The 15,857-nt window shown below is 45.2% G+C and overlaps 1 protein-coding gene and 1 long non-coding RNA gene across 5 annotated transcripts in view; one reads left to right on the top strand and one right to left on the bottom strand.

Annotated features, from left to right (window-relative positions):
- The window catches only part of ADCY4 (adenylate cyclase 4), a 272,900-nt gene that overhangs the window by 134,748 nt on the left and 122,295 nt on the right, over positions 1–15,857 (bottom strand). The window contains exon 1 of one of the 3 annotated variants that reach the window (XM_075319676.1): positions 4,099–4,203. The exons of the other annotated variants lie outside the window; for them this stretch is intronic. The gene's annotated coding sequence lies outside the window, so the exon portion shown is untranslated. Of the gene's footprint in view, positions 1–4,098; positions 4,204–15,857 lie in introns of those variants that run through there. 3 annotated transcript variants of the gene reach the window in all.
- LOC142246626 (uncharacterized) overlaps positions 14,243–15,857 on the top strand; it is a 181,834-nt gene continuing 180,219 nt past the window's right edge. For both annotated transcript variants that reach the window (XR_012724910.1, XR_012724909.1), the window contains exon 1: positions 14,243–14,426. This is a non-coding gene — a long non-coding RNA (uncharacterized LOC142246626). The remainder of the gene's footprint in view (positions 14,427–15,857) is intronic.

Below are 15,857 nucleotides of genomic sequence, written 5' to 3'. Positions count from 1 at the left end.
CTAGTATATATATATATATATATATATATATATATATATATATATATATATATATATATATATATATATATATATATATAAAACTTGGGTATCTCCCTCTTATAGTATCAATTCATAAGTACCTGCAAGAAAAAAATCCTGGTCTAATAATGCCTCAGAGGAAATACAGTGGCTTATTTCCTACAAAAAAAACAGCAGTGCTATACTCAATTACTGACGGACATATACTACCAGAGGAGAGCTATTGTTGACAAAAGCTAATAGCACCTACCCTGGTCGTACCAGAGCTCTACATGCAGGGATAAAATAATCCCGAGTGCCGACGCAGATCTATACGCAGGGAGCAGTGATTAAGATGTCCAAGTCCCACATGCCCGTGTTTCAAAGCCTCACTATGCCGCCATGTCCACTGTTCCCTGTTCTTTACCTGGCGGTTTAAATAAACCGCGTCCGGATGGCTAAAGAATGCCCGCCCATCGAGGCGAAAGTATAACGCCGTCCAGGCTCTGCCTTTCTTCCCAGTCGGAGGTGCCTAATGAAAAAGGCTCAGGGTGGCACTAGTATGACAGGTATCAGTGGAACGCAAAATTGCGTTCCACCGCCAGATTCCTCCTGTCCTTCCATCTGGAAGTGACCTATCATGGAGTGCATCCCGTGCAGACAGATATTCCTTCCTCCCCCGGAAATAGTGTATTATGGACCGCACACATGCGTTCCACCCATAACACTATGTCATCTTTTCCATCCGTAAGTGACGTATCGTAAGGCACATTCTGCGCTCTATTATTATTTAAAGGACAATACCCTCTTCTCCACGCACCCAGTATCTATTAATAGGTTTTATATTTGCAGGGATCATGTTTGCATTTATCTAGAAACAAAAATTACTCAAATCCTACGTATTTATTAATCAACAATTATTATTTCTTCTATGTTTTTCTATTTTCTATTTTTTACTGCCAAAATGCCGCCCCCCCTGACACGTGCCGGCCGGGGCGGACCGCCCCCCTTACCCCCTCGCTACACCTCTGACAGGAACTATCTGTCCCAAGAGTGATATGATATGATATGATATGATATGATATGATATGATATGATATGATATGATATGATAGATATATAGATATATAGATATATATATATATATATACGGCACGTATCCATACATCTCTACCGACATATATACCACATATGGACGAGTGAACACACTAACCATCTCCAGCCATCAGGACGTAGAATATGGATCTCTGCGGAGGATGTCAGAAAACTAGAGCGCGTCCCTGCTCCGCTACATGTGCTATAAATATATTTATTCCCGGAGAAGCCCTACAAACATCCCCGACAAGTTGTGTAAATGAAGCAATTTCCATATTTCCAGAGGAGAAATAATAGCAGAGGGCTGGGAAAGGAGGACATGTCAGGGCTGATGTACAGACTATGGGACTCCTGAATACATTACAGGGAGACAGATGTAGGAAGGCTCAGGGGCATGAAGATTTATAATGAGCCAGGCACTAAATGGGGCACAGAGCATAGCAAGCAGCCTGGGGGCACAGACAGGAAGGTTAGTAATGCCTGGACTGGCAGCTCATTATTAGTAACCAATATAGAACTTTCTCCACAACCAGGACCCACCTCAGCGCCCTCACATACTCGCCTCCATGAGGGTCCTCTCCACTTTCCCCTCTGTAATTGATCACCTTAGCCTCTCAATCCTCCCCACTATCCTGCCTGTATCGGACCACCTCAGCGACCTCACATATTCGCCTCCATGAGGGTCCTTGTCACCTTCCTCTCTGTATCTGACCACCTCAGAACCTCACTCACCACTTTTCTCATCTGTATCTGACCATCTCAGCGCCCTCACATCCTGGCCACTTTCCTGCCAGTATCTGACCACCTTCCTGCCTGAATCTCACCACCTCAGCGCCCTCACATACTGGCCACTTTCCTGCCAGCATCTCACCACCTCAGCGCCCTCACATACTGGCCACTTTCCTGCCAGTATCTCACCACCTCAGCGCCCTCAGGTACTGGCCACTTTCCTGCCTGTATCTGACCACCTCAGCGCCCTCACATACTGGCCACTTTCCTGCCAGCATCTCACCACCTCAGCGCCCTCACATACTGGCCACTTTCCTGCCAGTATCTCACCACCTCAGCGCCCTCAGGTACTGGCCACTTTCCTGCCTGTATCTGACCACCTCAGCCCCTCACGTACTGGCCACTTTCCTGCCTCTATCTCACCACCTCAGCCCCTCACGTACTGGCCACTTTCCTGCCAGTATCTCACCACCTCAACGCCCTCATGTACTGGCCACTTTCCTGCCAGTATCTCACCACCTCAACGCCCTCATGTACTGGCCACTTTCCTGCCTGTATCTCACCACCTCAACGCCCTCACATACTGGCCACTTGCCTGCCAGTATCTCACCCCCTCAGCGCCCTCACGTACTGGCCACTTTCCTGCCTGTATCTCACCACCTCAGCGCTCTCACGTACTGGCCACTTTCCTGCCTGTATCTCACCACCTCAGCGCTCTCACGTGCTGGCCACTTTCCTGCCAGTATCTCACCCCCTCAGCGCTCTCACGTACTGGCCACTTTCCTGCCTGTATCTCACCACCTCAGCGCTCTCACGTGCTGGCTACTTTCCTGCCTGTATCTCACCACCTCAGCGCCCTCACGTACTGGCCACTTTCCTGCCTGTATCTCACCCCCTCAGCGCCCTCACGTACTGGCCACTTTCCTGCCTGTATCTCACCACCTCAGCGCTCTCACGTACTGGCCACTTTCCTGCCTGTATCTCACCACCTCAGCGCTCTCACGTGCTGGCCACTTTCCTGCCAGTATCTCACCCCCTCAGCGCTCTCACGTACTGGCCACTTTCCTGCCTGTATCTCACCACCTCAGCGCTCTCACGTGCTGGCCACTTTCCTGCCTGTATCTCACCACCTCAGCGCCCTCACGTACTGGCCACTTTCCTGCCTGTATCTCACCCCCTCAGCGCCCTCACGTACTGGCCACTTTCCTGCCTGTATCTCACCACCTCAGCGCTCTCACGTACTGGCCACTTTCCTGCCTGTATCTCACCACCTCAGCGCTCTCACGTGCTGGCCACTTTCCTGCCAGTATCTCACCCCCTCAGCGCTCTCACGTACTGGCCACTTTCCTGCCTGTATCTCACCACCTCAGCGCTCTCACGTGCTGGCCACTTTCCTGCCTGTATCTCACCACCTCAGCCGCTCACGTACTGGCCACTTTCCTGCCTGTATCTCACCACCTCAGCGCCCTCACGTACTGGCCACTTTCCTGCCTGTATCTCACCACCTCAGCGCTCTCACGTACTGGCCACTTTCCTGCCTGTATCTCACCACCTCAGCGCTCTCACGTGCTGGCCACTTTCCTGCCAGTATCTCACCCCCTCAGCGCTCTCACGTACTGGCCACTTTCCTGCCTGTATCTCACCACCTCAGCGCTCTCACGTGCTGGCCACTTTCCTGCCTGTATCTCACCACCTCAGCGCCCTCACGTACTGGCCACTTTCCTGCCTGTATCTCACCCCCTCAGCGCCCTCACGTACTGGCCACTTTCCTGCCTGTATCTCACCACCTCAGCGCTCTCACGTACTGGCCACTTTCCTGCCTGTATCTCACCACCTCAGCGCTCTCACGTGCTGGCCACTTTCCTGCCAGTATCTCACCCCCTCAGCGCTCTCACGTACTGGCCACTTTCCTGCCTGTATCTCACCACCTCAGCGCTCTCACGTGCTGGCCACTTTCCTGCCTGTATCTCACCACCTCAGCCGCTCACGTACTGGCCACTTTCCTGCCTGTATCTCACCACCTCAGCGCCCTCACGTACTGGCCACTTTCCTGCCTGTATCTCACCACCTCAGCGCTCTCACGTACTGGCCACTTTCCTGCCTGTATCTCACCACCTCAGCCCCTCACGTACTGGCCACTTTCCTGCCTGTATCTCACCACCTCAGCCCCTCACGTACTGGCCACTTTCCTGCCAGTATCTGACCACCTCAGCCCCTCACGTACTGGCCACTTTCCTGCCTGTATCTGACCACCTCAGCCGCTCACATACTCGCCTCCATGAGGGTCGTCGCCACTTTCCGGCTCCCGTCAGTACGCTGCTCCTGACTGCTCTTTGCCTCCTGTATTGAGCTTTAACCCTGCGGACAGTCGGTGCGTGATAAGATAAAGTTCTAAGCCGGGACTGACAGACTCCGAGTTCCCGCCCAGTGCTAGGCTCTAATTACTCCCCGGCCGCACAGCTCAAGTGGCGGGGAGGAAGCTCGTTACTGGCAGCCGAAAGGAAGCGGAGTAATGAGGCGGCAGCCCCGGTGTACGGTGCCACAGGTGCCCGCTTACCCTGGCGCCTCGTTACCGGACGTGCAGGAAGCCGAGCTCTGCCCGCAGCTGCGAGCGATGGTGGCGGCTGAGGGGATTAGTGCAGTGTGGAGCCTGCAGGTTAACCCCGGTCAGCCCCTCACAGCCTGTACTCTGCCCCGTCTACTTTCGCGTTCTTTCGTTTTTAGCTTCACTCTTTACAGAAGCCGGTTTTTTTGTCTGGGAATAGGAATGTGCTGTGGAACCATTTACAACATGTCTGCGACTATTTTAAAGCTGAGATTTTGCAGTAAAATGGCCAAATTTCAGATAATTCGTAGTGACTGCCATTGAAGTTTATGGCAAGTGAGTCGCGTGTGACCAACGACGGGGAATGGACACGGAAACGTTTGCGGCTGTTGTGGACATCACAGATCATTAGATGCCACACTGCGAGTACATGGCGGCTGTGTCCCTCAGCCACGATTCACCAAATTGTTCCCACCAGAACACCGATAAGTCCCAAAACTTTGCGCAACACAACTTTAGCGTTTTTTATTCCAGTTTTGCCAAAATGTAGAGTTGGGGCGGGATAGACAAGACGCCACAGCTTGACTACTTCATGACAACTCATGGTGTACCTTGAAGGGAACCGGTCACATGGAAAAAGGCTAGTATCCAGCAGATATGAGGTTTATCTGCAGGTTAATAGCTTTCTGAACCTGCCCGGCACCTGCCCATTAAACCCCGCTGGCGGGAGGGAATTAACTTTAATCCCCCAACAGTGCCGGTTTCAGTCACAGAGGCGGCGCTAGCATGGGTTCAGTCACCGCTCTGTGTATGGAGAGTGTCAGCTATAACCATCCCTCTGCAATGACTGAGAGCTGGACTAATAAAGAGCAGCTATCTGTCAGTGCGGGGGTTTGGTTACAGCCGCCGCCATCATACACATCACAGTAACTGAACCCATGCCAGTGGCACCCAATGACTGAAACTGGAACGCTGCCGGGAGGATTAACGTTCATTTGCTCCCGCCAGCAGGGCAGGTTCAGAATTCTATTAATCTGCAGATTTACCCCATATCTGCAAGATATCATTTTCCACATTACAGGTTCCCTTTAAAGGAACTCTATCATCAGGTTTTTTCAACCTACTCTGACAGCAACATGATGAAACGTAGTGTAGCTTTTATAAAAGCTCTCTTTAATTAGCAGATTACCATTAGAGGACTACTTAGTGTGCTGCCAAATAGTCCAGTAGCTGTATGAGACCGTTATAACCCTGCTCTACATTCAAATAACTGCTAGATCTGCAGCAGAGAAAACATTGATTTTATCAAAATGACAGCAAAAGGCTCAGTACGTGACACATCGCTGGAATCAGGGTCTCTGTCTCTACATTATACTGCTCTCAGATGGGGTAGCAAAAACCAGGTGACAGAGTCCTTTTAGTGGCAGAAATCTTACTCCTGCCTCTTAATGAATTACTGTAATGATGAGCGAGCACTACCATGCTCGGGTGCTCAGTACTCATAACCAGCAGTTAATGATCAGATGGGTGCTACTTGAGTACCTGAGTAAAATGCAAGTCAATGAGGGACTTGAGCCTTTTTCTGGAAGATTTCCCAGAAAAATGCTCGAGTCCACCATTGACTTCCATTATACTTTGGTTCTCGAGTCACGCCCATCCTAGCATCCAACTGCTCTTAATGAGATCCAAGCATAGTAGTGCTCTCTCCTCACTACGAATCAGGCGCCTTAAGGCCGCTTTACACGCTACGACATCGCTCGAGCGATCTCGTTGGGGTCACGGAATTTGCGACGCACATTCGAGCGATGTTGTTGCGTGTGACACCTATTAGCGATTTTGAATCGTTGCAAAAACGTTAAAAATCGCTAATCGTGACATCCCCCCCTAAGCTCAATTATCGTTGCTGCTGCAGTAACGATGTTGTTTGTCGTTCCTGCGGCAGCACACATCGCTCCGTGTGACACCACAGGAACGAGGAACCTCTCCTTACCTGCCTCCCGGCCGCAATGAGGAAGGAGGGAGGTGGGCGGGATGTTCCGGGCGCTCATCTCCACCCCTCCGCTTCTATTGGGCGGCCGCTGTGCGACGTCGCTGTGACGCCGAACGAACCGCCCGCTTAGAAAGGAGGCGGTTCGCTGGTCACAGCGACGTCGCTAGGCAGGTAAGTAGTGTGACGGGTCTGAGCGATGTTGTGCGCCACGGGCAGCTATTTGCCCATGTCACACAACCGATGGGGGCGGGTACGCACGCTAGCGATATCGGTAATGATATCGCAGCGTGTAAGGCGGCCTTTAGACTCCAGCATGCCACCTCATCAAGACTGGCATGAACAACATTGGTCTAATGAATCAGGCCATAGTCAAAAGTAACGAGTAACCCTAATGCCGTACTATACGTGCAAGTAGTAAATAGTGCGGAATTCGGGTTACTCGTTACTTTGCGAGTTTTCCCCATTGACTTGCATTGCACATGCTATTCGGAATGAATACGTAAGTATTGGACAGTACTCATGAGTTTAGCGAGTACGAAGTTACTCAACTCTAGTTCCAAGTCATATGAGGATACAATCATGCAGGAGCGATGCATTACTCATGAGTCCTGATTTGAGTTGGATACTTTTTTGTTAAATAAGTTGGCTGAGCATATGCTGACAAGTAGTGATGAGTGAGCACTACCATGCTCGGTACTCATAATGAGCAGTTGGTGCTCAGATGGGTGCGACTCAAGTACCCGAGTATAATGGAAGTCATTGGAGGACCCAGGAAATCTTTCGTAAAAATGCTTGAGTCCCGCATTGACTTCCATTATACTCGGATACCCGAGTTGCACCCACGAGAGCATTCTACTGCTCGTCACGAATACCGAGCATCTGATCATGGTAGTGCTCGCTCATTACTACTGACAAGCTAATCAGTGTTTGATCGCGGCTGATCGTTTATGTAATTTGGCCCAGTGGGTCGGTTGCCATGACTTTTGAGCTTCGAGTTGGATCCTGGCATCATTGTGCATGTCTACTTAATTGCTGCCTTAATGTCCCTCAGGCATGGCTTTAGTTTGGGTTGGGACAACATTATTACATATTTTATTTTACAACTTTGACCCAAGAAGTCAGACAAAAAAGCCTTAAGGCTCATGAACACATCCATATTGCAGCCATACTAGGTCCTCCATAGAGGTCTATGCTGTACAATCACAAGCCCTCAATGTCAAAGAAAACTGATAAAAAAATAATCGCTAAAAACCTTACTTATAGGTGTAAACGTCTGTGTGCACAGAGTCAAACCAATTGTCCACAGCACTGCATGAAGGCGTTACGACTCCATACTAACGGTCTTGCAGGCTTTGTGTGAATGAATCTAAATGCGGGGCTTGCAGAGATCCTTGCAGATGTCTGTCTGAAGACAGGGTATAATATCTACGTTTCATCCTTGTTCCGGTCCTACACATGCGCAGTGAAGGTTGGTGTGCTTGTGCTGACTTCATTGGTGCAAATGCACTGGGAGCCACCAGCCTTTCAGAAGAGGACATGTTTCAGATGATGTATTATGTTCTCGGGGACATCAGTCCAGCAGTTTCTTTTTTTGTTTTTTTTGATGTCCTGCTCCTGATATTTCATAATAATAATAATAATAAAAAAGTTTCTTTTTATAGCACCAACATATTCCACAGCACTTTACAATCAAGTGGGGGCTTGTACAATTACATTATACGATTACATTCGATGACAACTTTAGAAAACAATAGAAATGTAACTGACGGCTAAAATTTCACTGACAGGTTTCTGATCATTACCAGGTTGCTTTCCAACCTCATCATTTTTCATGTTGTTTAATGTGTCATGTGTTTAATGCAACTGCTTAAAAGGATCCTGTCAGCATCCTGTTACATATGGATGTAGTGGTATGGCTGTATAAGTGCTTGTCCCACAATAAATCATTACCTTTTCTATAGAGATCCAATGTGCCTTTCAGATACAGGTCAGACTGGAAGAGTACTGCAGTGGCAATACACATGGAATCCGAATAATCAAAGCTTTTACACCAAAAATCTGGCATAACGCTGTGAAAAGTTGCACAAAGGCTGTGTACAATTTTGGCGACTTTTGGAGATTCACAACATTTTTTTCACCCAGATTCAACAAAGTGAATGGAGCTGGTGTGTGGTGACCCAACCCTTCCCTTGCTCAACAAATTAATGACGAGCGATGGCGTTCCTTATGCCACAAATCGTCCTCAAAAGTGGATTAAATGTGTTGTAAGGAGCAAGTCACTTTGCGCCTTGGCTGATTCATTTGAAGGCACCTTTCACTCCATCCTGACCCCTTTCACGCTGATAAATCAGGGCCATGGTCTGCTTCTTCAAGGTGCATCTACACGCGCCCTATGTCTGGTCTGTATATGGATTTATGCTAGATTTGTCATGACTAGCACATCCAATCTTTACAAAAAAAAGTTATGATTTTTATTAGAAAAGAAGCGCTTGTATGTTCATATGTAGAAACATGCTGACAAGTTCCATTTAGGAATATTCCACCTAGACGTAGATATATCTGGCCACCAAAGTGTACATCTCTGAGCTCATAAGGCTCTGTTGCGTGTAAGGATATATTCAGACTCTGTCCAGTGGTATTAGACAGCTAATGAGATCTGGGCACCTACTCTCCCCCCTGTCACTAATGAGAGGCTTCTGCATAGCATTGCTGGAGGACTTTCATCATGGTTATTGAACCATTCAAGAACCAGAATCTTCCTCACAGCAGCGCTGTCACAGTACACGTCCGGCACACCACCGTCATCCCTGAATCCTAATAAGACGCTTTATTTGCATTATCTTTTTATTCAACTAACAAGCATTTAAATGAGATAGTAGCGGCATACTTACTGCACGAGTCCAAAACGAGACCCTATTACAAATTCGTCCGTGTAGTACTAAAGCCTTTTCTATAAATGAACCATCCAAGAATAAGCTGACACCATTGTGTCACTACAATGCCAGATCATTGTAATAGTGACATTCCAGTTAACGTAGAGCCGAAGCTGGGTTTAACCACAAAAATGCCACAGTAGTTCCTGCTTCATGCCCCATTACAAAATCAATCTTGTGGCTTTTATTTTACATCGAGCACTCTTCATATTGTGCTTTACAAATTAACCTTCAGCGTCAAGATAAAAAGCTTTGGAGTATAGACAGTTACACCTCCAGGCTGGCAAGGAACCTCATTGATAGGAGGTGGCATTTAATCCAGTTTTCCTAATGCTTCTTTCATTCATTCGCTGGCATTCAGCTCTACGTAGAAGATATAAAATAGATTTCTAGACAGCGGAATACCAACACTTTGAGTTGAGGTTTATTCATATAATCAGCGAATAATGAATGGCACCGTAGACTTGGCAGCTGGTACAAAAGCAGACACAAAATATTCTAATGAAATTCATGAGTAAATAAAGCTTCCTTCCTACTATCATTATCTATATATATGGCTGAATTCAATTAAATGAGCTTAACATAACTATTAGAATCCGGATAATCCCAAGCATTATATTGCTTTTTATGTAGTTACGCTTCTCTATATTAAGTTCTATTGAACCCTATTAGGTGGGCAAAATATGTAGTATGATGTTACCAATGAAACCATGGAATTATACTTCCCAAAATTCCTCATTGTTTGCTGTTAACTCTAAAGGGTATAAATGGTCTGAGTGGTGAGAGGGAAAGCTGTCTAATAACGGTATGTGCTCACATTGCGTTTTTGTAGTGTTTTTCGTGAGGGTTTTTGCTGTGAAAAACTCAGCATTTTACTGTCCCTGCAAAGTGAATAAGATTTCTGAAATCTCATGCATATGTTGCTTATTATTTCCTTGCAAAATTGCGGTAGTTTCAGATGTGCAGTATGTCAATTTCTTCAGTGTTTTTGCACCATTTTTCGCTATTTCTAATGAAAACACATCATAAACGTAGCAAAAAATTGATGCAACATTTTTCCTGCCAAGAGAACCGTGTTTGATGCAGAAATGTCTATGTGCTTTAAAGGGAACCTGTCACCAGTTTTTTCACTATTAAAACAAAAGTATCACCTTCTGCAGCTCCTGGGCTGAATTCTATGAAGGTGCACCTTGTTGCTGATCCCCTTGCAGACCCCAAAAATAACATTATAAACTCTCACCGGGCTCTATTTCGGCTCCTGTCCCCCCTCCTGCCGCTGTTCGCCGTCCTTCTGTTCTGATTGACATGGAAGTCTTGCGCAGGCGCAGTTCGCTGTGCCCCTATCGCGGGCCGAGCATAAAAACAGTTTCCCGGATGTCGGTGATGTATTTGTGCAGGCGCGAAATTATGGGCGGGTACGAGGATGACACTGGTGAGGTCATGCACAGCGCCGACCATAATCTCGTGACTGCGCAAATACATCATCGGCGCGCGGGAAACTGTTTTTATGCTCGGCCCACGATAGGGTTACAGCGAACTGCGCCTGCGCGAGATTTCGCCAGCAGCGTGGATGATGACGGCGGCGGCGTCATCCATGTCAATCATGACAGTAGGACGGCGAACAGCGGCAGGAGGGGGGACAGGAGCCGAAATATAGCCCGCCCATCTGGCCAACACAATTAATTCATTTGCATAGGAAACGGTGAGAGTTTATAAAGTTCTTTTTGGGGTCTGCAAGAGGGGGTCAGCAACAAGGTGCACCTTCATAGAATGCAGCACAGGAGCTGCAGAAGGTGATACTTTTGTTTTAATAGTGAAAACACTGGTGACAGGTTCCCTTTAAACTCGGACAGACTCTCTGAGTTTGTTAAGCAGAATCCAGTTCAGGAAGCGCTGGCATTTTTAAAATGTTCCAAAAGAAACTAGGCATCTTCAAACTGTCTTTTTAGGCTCCCCATAGATTTTTTCATTTAGTTTGTGGCATCTTCCAAGCATAAAACACCAAAAGAATGGTTACGTCCTTTGTTTAACCACTTAGCATGTTTTGGAACCAAAAACGGTTAAATGTCAACATATGCTCAGCAAGTTGTTTTGATATAAAAATGTATATGTTCAATCTTTTGAGCATTTTTAGGTTGCTTTTTCAGGGGGTCTTCACAGCAGATCTGCCTGAAAAAGATGTTATGTGCACATACACAAAGGTTTTTAGGAGTTTTCTGAACAGGTACGCTTGAAAAAAACCCCATAAGATTCTTCCTATTCCTTTTTATTGAAAAGCCACTATGCTGTTCATAAGTAGAGCTATAAAAATGCCTTGGGGGAAAAGACGTGCATGCCACTTGTTGATACTGTGTCTAGTGATAGCGGTTGTTCCAAGCTAGGTACTGTCCAATCAAAAGGCTGCAAGAAACACTACAGGAAAACGTTTTCCAAAAGATTGAAAAACGCTTTCAAAACACTTCAGGAAGCAAATAAACCCCTACAAAACTCTCCATAGAACATCTCCTCTTGAAAAAAATCTGTGTGCACATAGCCAAAGGTGCATTTTAGTGATGAGCCATCCCACTCTATTTGGTGATCTGGATCACTTGGCTCAGCTCACCGAAAAAAGACAGCTCTTTTGGATCCCAAGCAGATTCCTGTTAAATATGTGTTCTGCACAAATGAACACATATGTTGGTTAAAATCACAGCAGCTAAAAACCTTTCCTTCCTACAGCTGACCAATGAAATGGGTGGGCAGAGTGTCATCTGCTGAACATCTTCATCTTGTCCCAGTGACAGCCATTCAGAGGCTGAAAGTGGCTCTCGCTGTGGTACCGGCTCCCATTGTTCCCAATGGGGTTCTTTGCACCAGAACATTCGTGAACGACCCATCAGTACATTTACATGAGCAGAGTTCTGCTGACAACGGGTTGATTGATTAAATAAGAGTCGATCGGTGATTGTTTATTTTCCCGTTTATACAGGCTGATACAAGCTGTATTGAGACACTTGATAATGCAATAATTCGGTCCCCATACAGTGTGCATATTGTCGGCAGCATATCCCATTTACAGGGTGTGATGTTCTGTCGACAACGATGATATTTGTCCAATCAGCTGACAATTGAGCTTTTTAGCAGGTTTGTTGGAATTTTTACAAGAACAAATGATTGGGAACCAACATTTATCTGATCACTTGTTTACTGATTGTTGGACTGTGTAAAAGAGCCTTATAGCTGACCAAACCGCAGCCAAATCTCCCAATCCCCCATACACATGCATGCAGGACTCATCCAAGTGTGCATGTGTTCTGAATGGGGAATAAGGGAGTAGCCTCCTACCAGATACCTTTAACATTGGCATATCATTTTGGGAACAACCAGAAAGGACATTGAATAAGAGCAGCCTGTGTAACATTTGATGGGTCACTTGATTCCACCAAAATAGTTTAGTTTAGCTGACATTAAAGTGATTGTCCAAGACTGAACAATTGATGACGGATAGGTGAACGATATGAAATCAACGGATATAGGCTCCGGCAGCTGCCAAAAGTAAGCAAGCTGCTGTCGACCAGTGCATTTTCACTTCCATTCCCTTGAATAGATGGTAAGTTGCAGTAACTGGCAACAGCTACTTTACAATGTGGAGAGCTGGGAAACCAGGTGTTGACTCCTATAGCTTTCATATCCCTGACCTATAGTGTGGATAGGTCATCAATTGCTCATATAAGCCCTTTAATCTAAGGCGTATGGGCAGCTTTGCTCTGAAAGCAGTTGTAGGATTCTTCGGGTGACCAGGTGACTGAAAACCCAACGCCATGACAGTTCATATGGCTGGTGTTGGTAATGGTCCTAGAACTACTTCCTGTCCTAGAAAAATTCATACACAACTGATTTGATTGATTTAGACATTTATGATAATGTAAAATGGTATACTCTTTCTGCTTTTGTTTGGAAACCTTTTCAGGTATTGAATAATTGATACAAATAAACACTCAGTGTTATAGTAAAATACTGATGACTGATGATGAATAATTCTATAAAACTAAATCCTTCCTAAAAGCCAGGTCTGATATCATGCAAAAAAATGAAAAGCATAGCGTGTCAGTTCTATTTACTCTGACATCATTTACAGTATCTCCCAATCAATATCCCGCAATGTGCGTTTCTGCTGCCTAGGAAACTAACGGGCTATCGTACAAGGTCTGGTTTTCCAAAGTTATCAGTAATGTAACACAGAATACTCTCTACTTCACATATGGCGCCCACAAAATCCATTCCCCTGTACACGTGACCGTGACTCTCACTCTTGTTCTCATTCCCCTAATGCAAGCGTGCCTCTTTTCTTTTCCTTTAATAAAATGTCAGCGTTCCACAGTATTTGTCCTTGAAAACAACTATTTAACAGATGAATGTTTAATTTTCAAAACCATGAAACGGACCCACTCTGAGACCTAAACGAATTGTGAATCATTTACGGGGCATTAAGTAAAACATAGCAGAGTCTAGAAATCAATGCAGCTATCTGTGCTGGGGTCCCCACGAGCCTGCTGTGTGATCTGATGTATCCATTTTATCATTTCTGCTCCTGATGTAACCCATCATTTAGCTCCTTGTTCAATTTCACACACACATTGCCGGATTCTTTACGCTACCTTGAAGGTAATTTGGTCTTCTAACCCAATTTCCATCTCTTTTATCATCTGCTGTCCTACTTTCTTTGGAAAGGAGAGCTTTGAAAGCTTCTATTCTGTATCATGTAAGATAATCTTTGCCATTTTATTTCACCATCAATAAAGTTTTCATAATTGTCACTATTTCTCTACAAACATGATCTGTTTAATATGCTTCATTACATAATATTTGCATGATGATTTACTGTAGTAGAATTAACCAAAGGCATTCATTTTTTTGTTAGCAATGGTGACGGACAAGCAATAATTGGATTTTACCTGTCTTTCAGTTGACCGCCTTAGGTTAAGCAGCACCTGATGAATTTGGTAACTGTCTACCCTCTATATTGGAACATTATACGGATTTAATCGAGTTTGGCATGGAGGAGGCATATAATGTGCCTACTGACATAACAGTCCTGACTATGACAACTAAACGGATACAGCAAGTAAGCCAAGGCGGCCGTTCTAATACCAAGGTATCATCATAAGGGTATGTACACACAATGGTTCTTTCAGATGGATTCCATTCCACCTGAAATAGTGCCATTGAAATGCTCAAAAGAAGGAACATGTGAATTTCTATCTAAAAAATAACTTGCTGTTCATATGTTCAGTCTTTTCAATGTCTTTTTACCACTTCAGATTTCTAAAGATGCCAAGCGGTAATAGAAGTGAGCTGACCATTCTTCAGGCGGTTTCTACTTTGAAGACTCCCACAACTTATAAAGAAATCAATGGGAAGGCTTGGAACAAGCATGGGCATCTTTTTAAGCTTTTTTTCCCCAGTGGTTAAACTTGAATAACCGCTGGCAGATCGTTGTTGAATGGAGTTTACAAAAAAAGTCGAGAAAACATCAATTTTAAAGACTTCACAAAAGCAATAGAAAAACATTACAAGAAACTTGTAATGGTCAAAATGTTGAAAATCTTCAAGGGAATGCCAAAAACAACAAAAACGTTAAAAAAGTCACATCAGGAAACAAAATGCCAGTGTTTCCTGAAGCGCCTTCCACTTGAACAACTCAGCGGGTTTGTCCACCTGAAAAAGACGTCGTGTACACATCCCCTAGAAATGTGAAGCCATTACCAAATAGATATTTTCTCATGTATTTTTCTGAAAATCATATACTGAATACTTTCCGCTCAGGCACATGGCACAGACACATGCATTTAATTTATGTACTGACACCAGTTGGTCAGTGCTAAAAAACAGAAGCGCTGATAGGGTTTTACCAGATAAGTACAGGTTAGTATATAGATAAATACACTCAACAAAAATGGTTGTGAAGGGTCACAACCACCGTAGATAGCATAGGATAATGGCGGCTGCCGCGGCCCCACGTGCAGAAGTCTTCAGTGTAGGAGGAGAAAAAGGGGTTAAACCCGCGCAATCCGCCAAATAAGATGTAGAGATGTTGATAGTTTAATCACTCTTTTATTCCATAGGTCTACGCGTTTCAATGTGCAGGGACCTCTTCCTCAGGACCAGAAAATCAACATTCCTCAAGTATGTTGATTTTCTGGTCCTGAGGAAGAGGTCCCTGCACCTTGAAACGCGTAGACCTATGGAATAAAAGAGTGATTAAACTATCAACATCTCTACATCTTATTTGGCGGATTGCGCGGGTTTAACCCCTTTTTCTCCTCCTACACTGAAGACCAGTTGGTCAGTGATTGACACATGTCCTGACCATTTAGTAACATTGTGAAGTACACTAGCGTAGATACTTGCTACATGCGTGAGACATTATTTTTTATATACTGTATGTATGTGTGTATATATATATATATATATATATATATATATATATATAAAAAAGTCACATGGCTGAGATAGACACTGAGCAGCCCTCATAGCATAAAGTATATGGGTATGTCCGCACTTTGCTTTTTACCTGCTTTTTACC

Source organism: Anomaloglossus baeobatrachus, chromosome 1 (genome assembly GCF_048569485.1).
Source record: "Anomaloglossus baeobatrachus isolate aAnoBae1 chromosome 1, aAnoBae1.hap1, whole genome shotgun sequence".
NCBI classification, from domain to species: domain Eukaryota; kingdom Metazoa; phylum Chordata; class Amphibia; order Anura; family Aromobatidae; genus Anomaloglossus; species Anomaloglossus baeobatrachus.
This window is presented reverse-complemented; position numbering and strand designations above follow the sequence as displayed.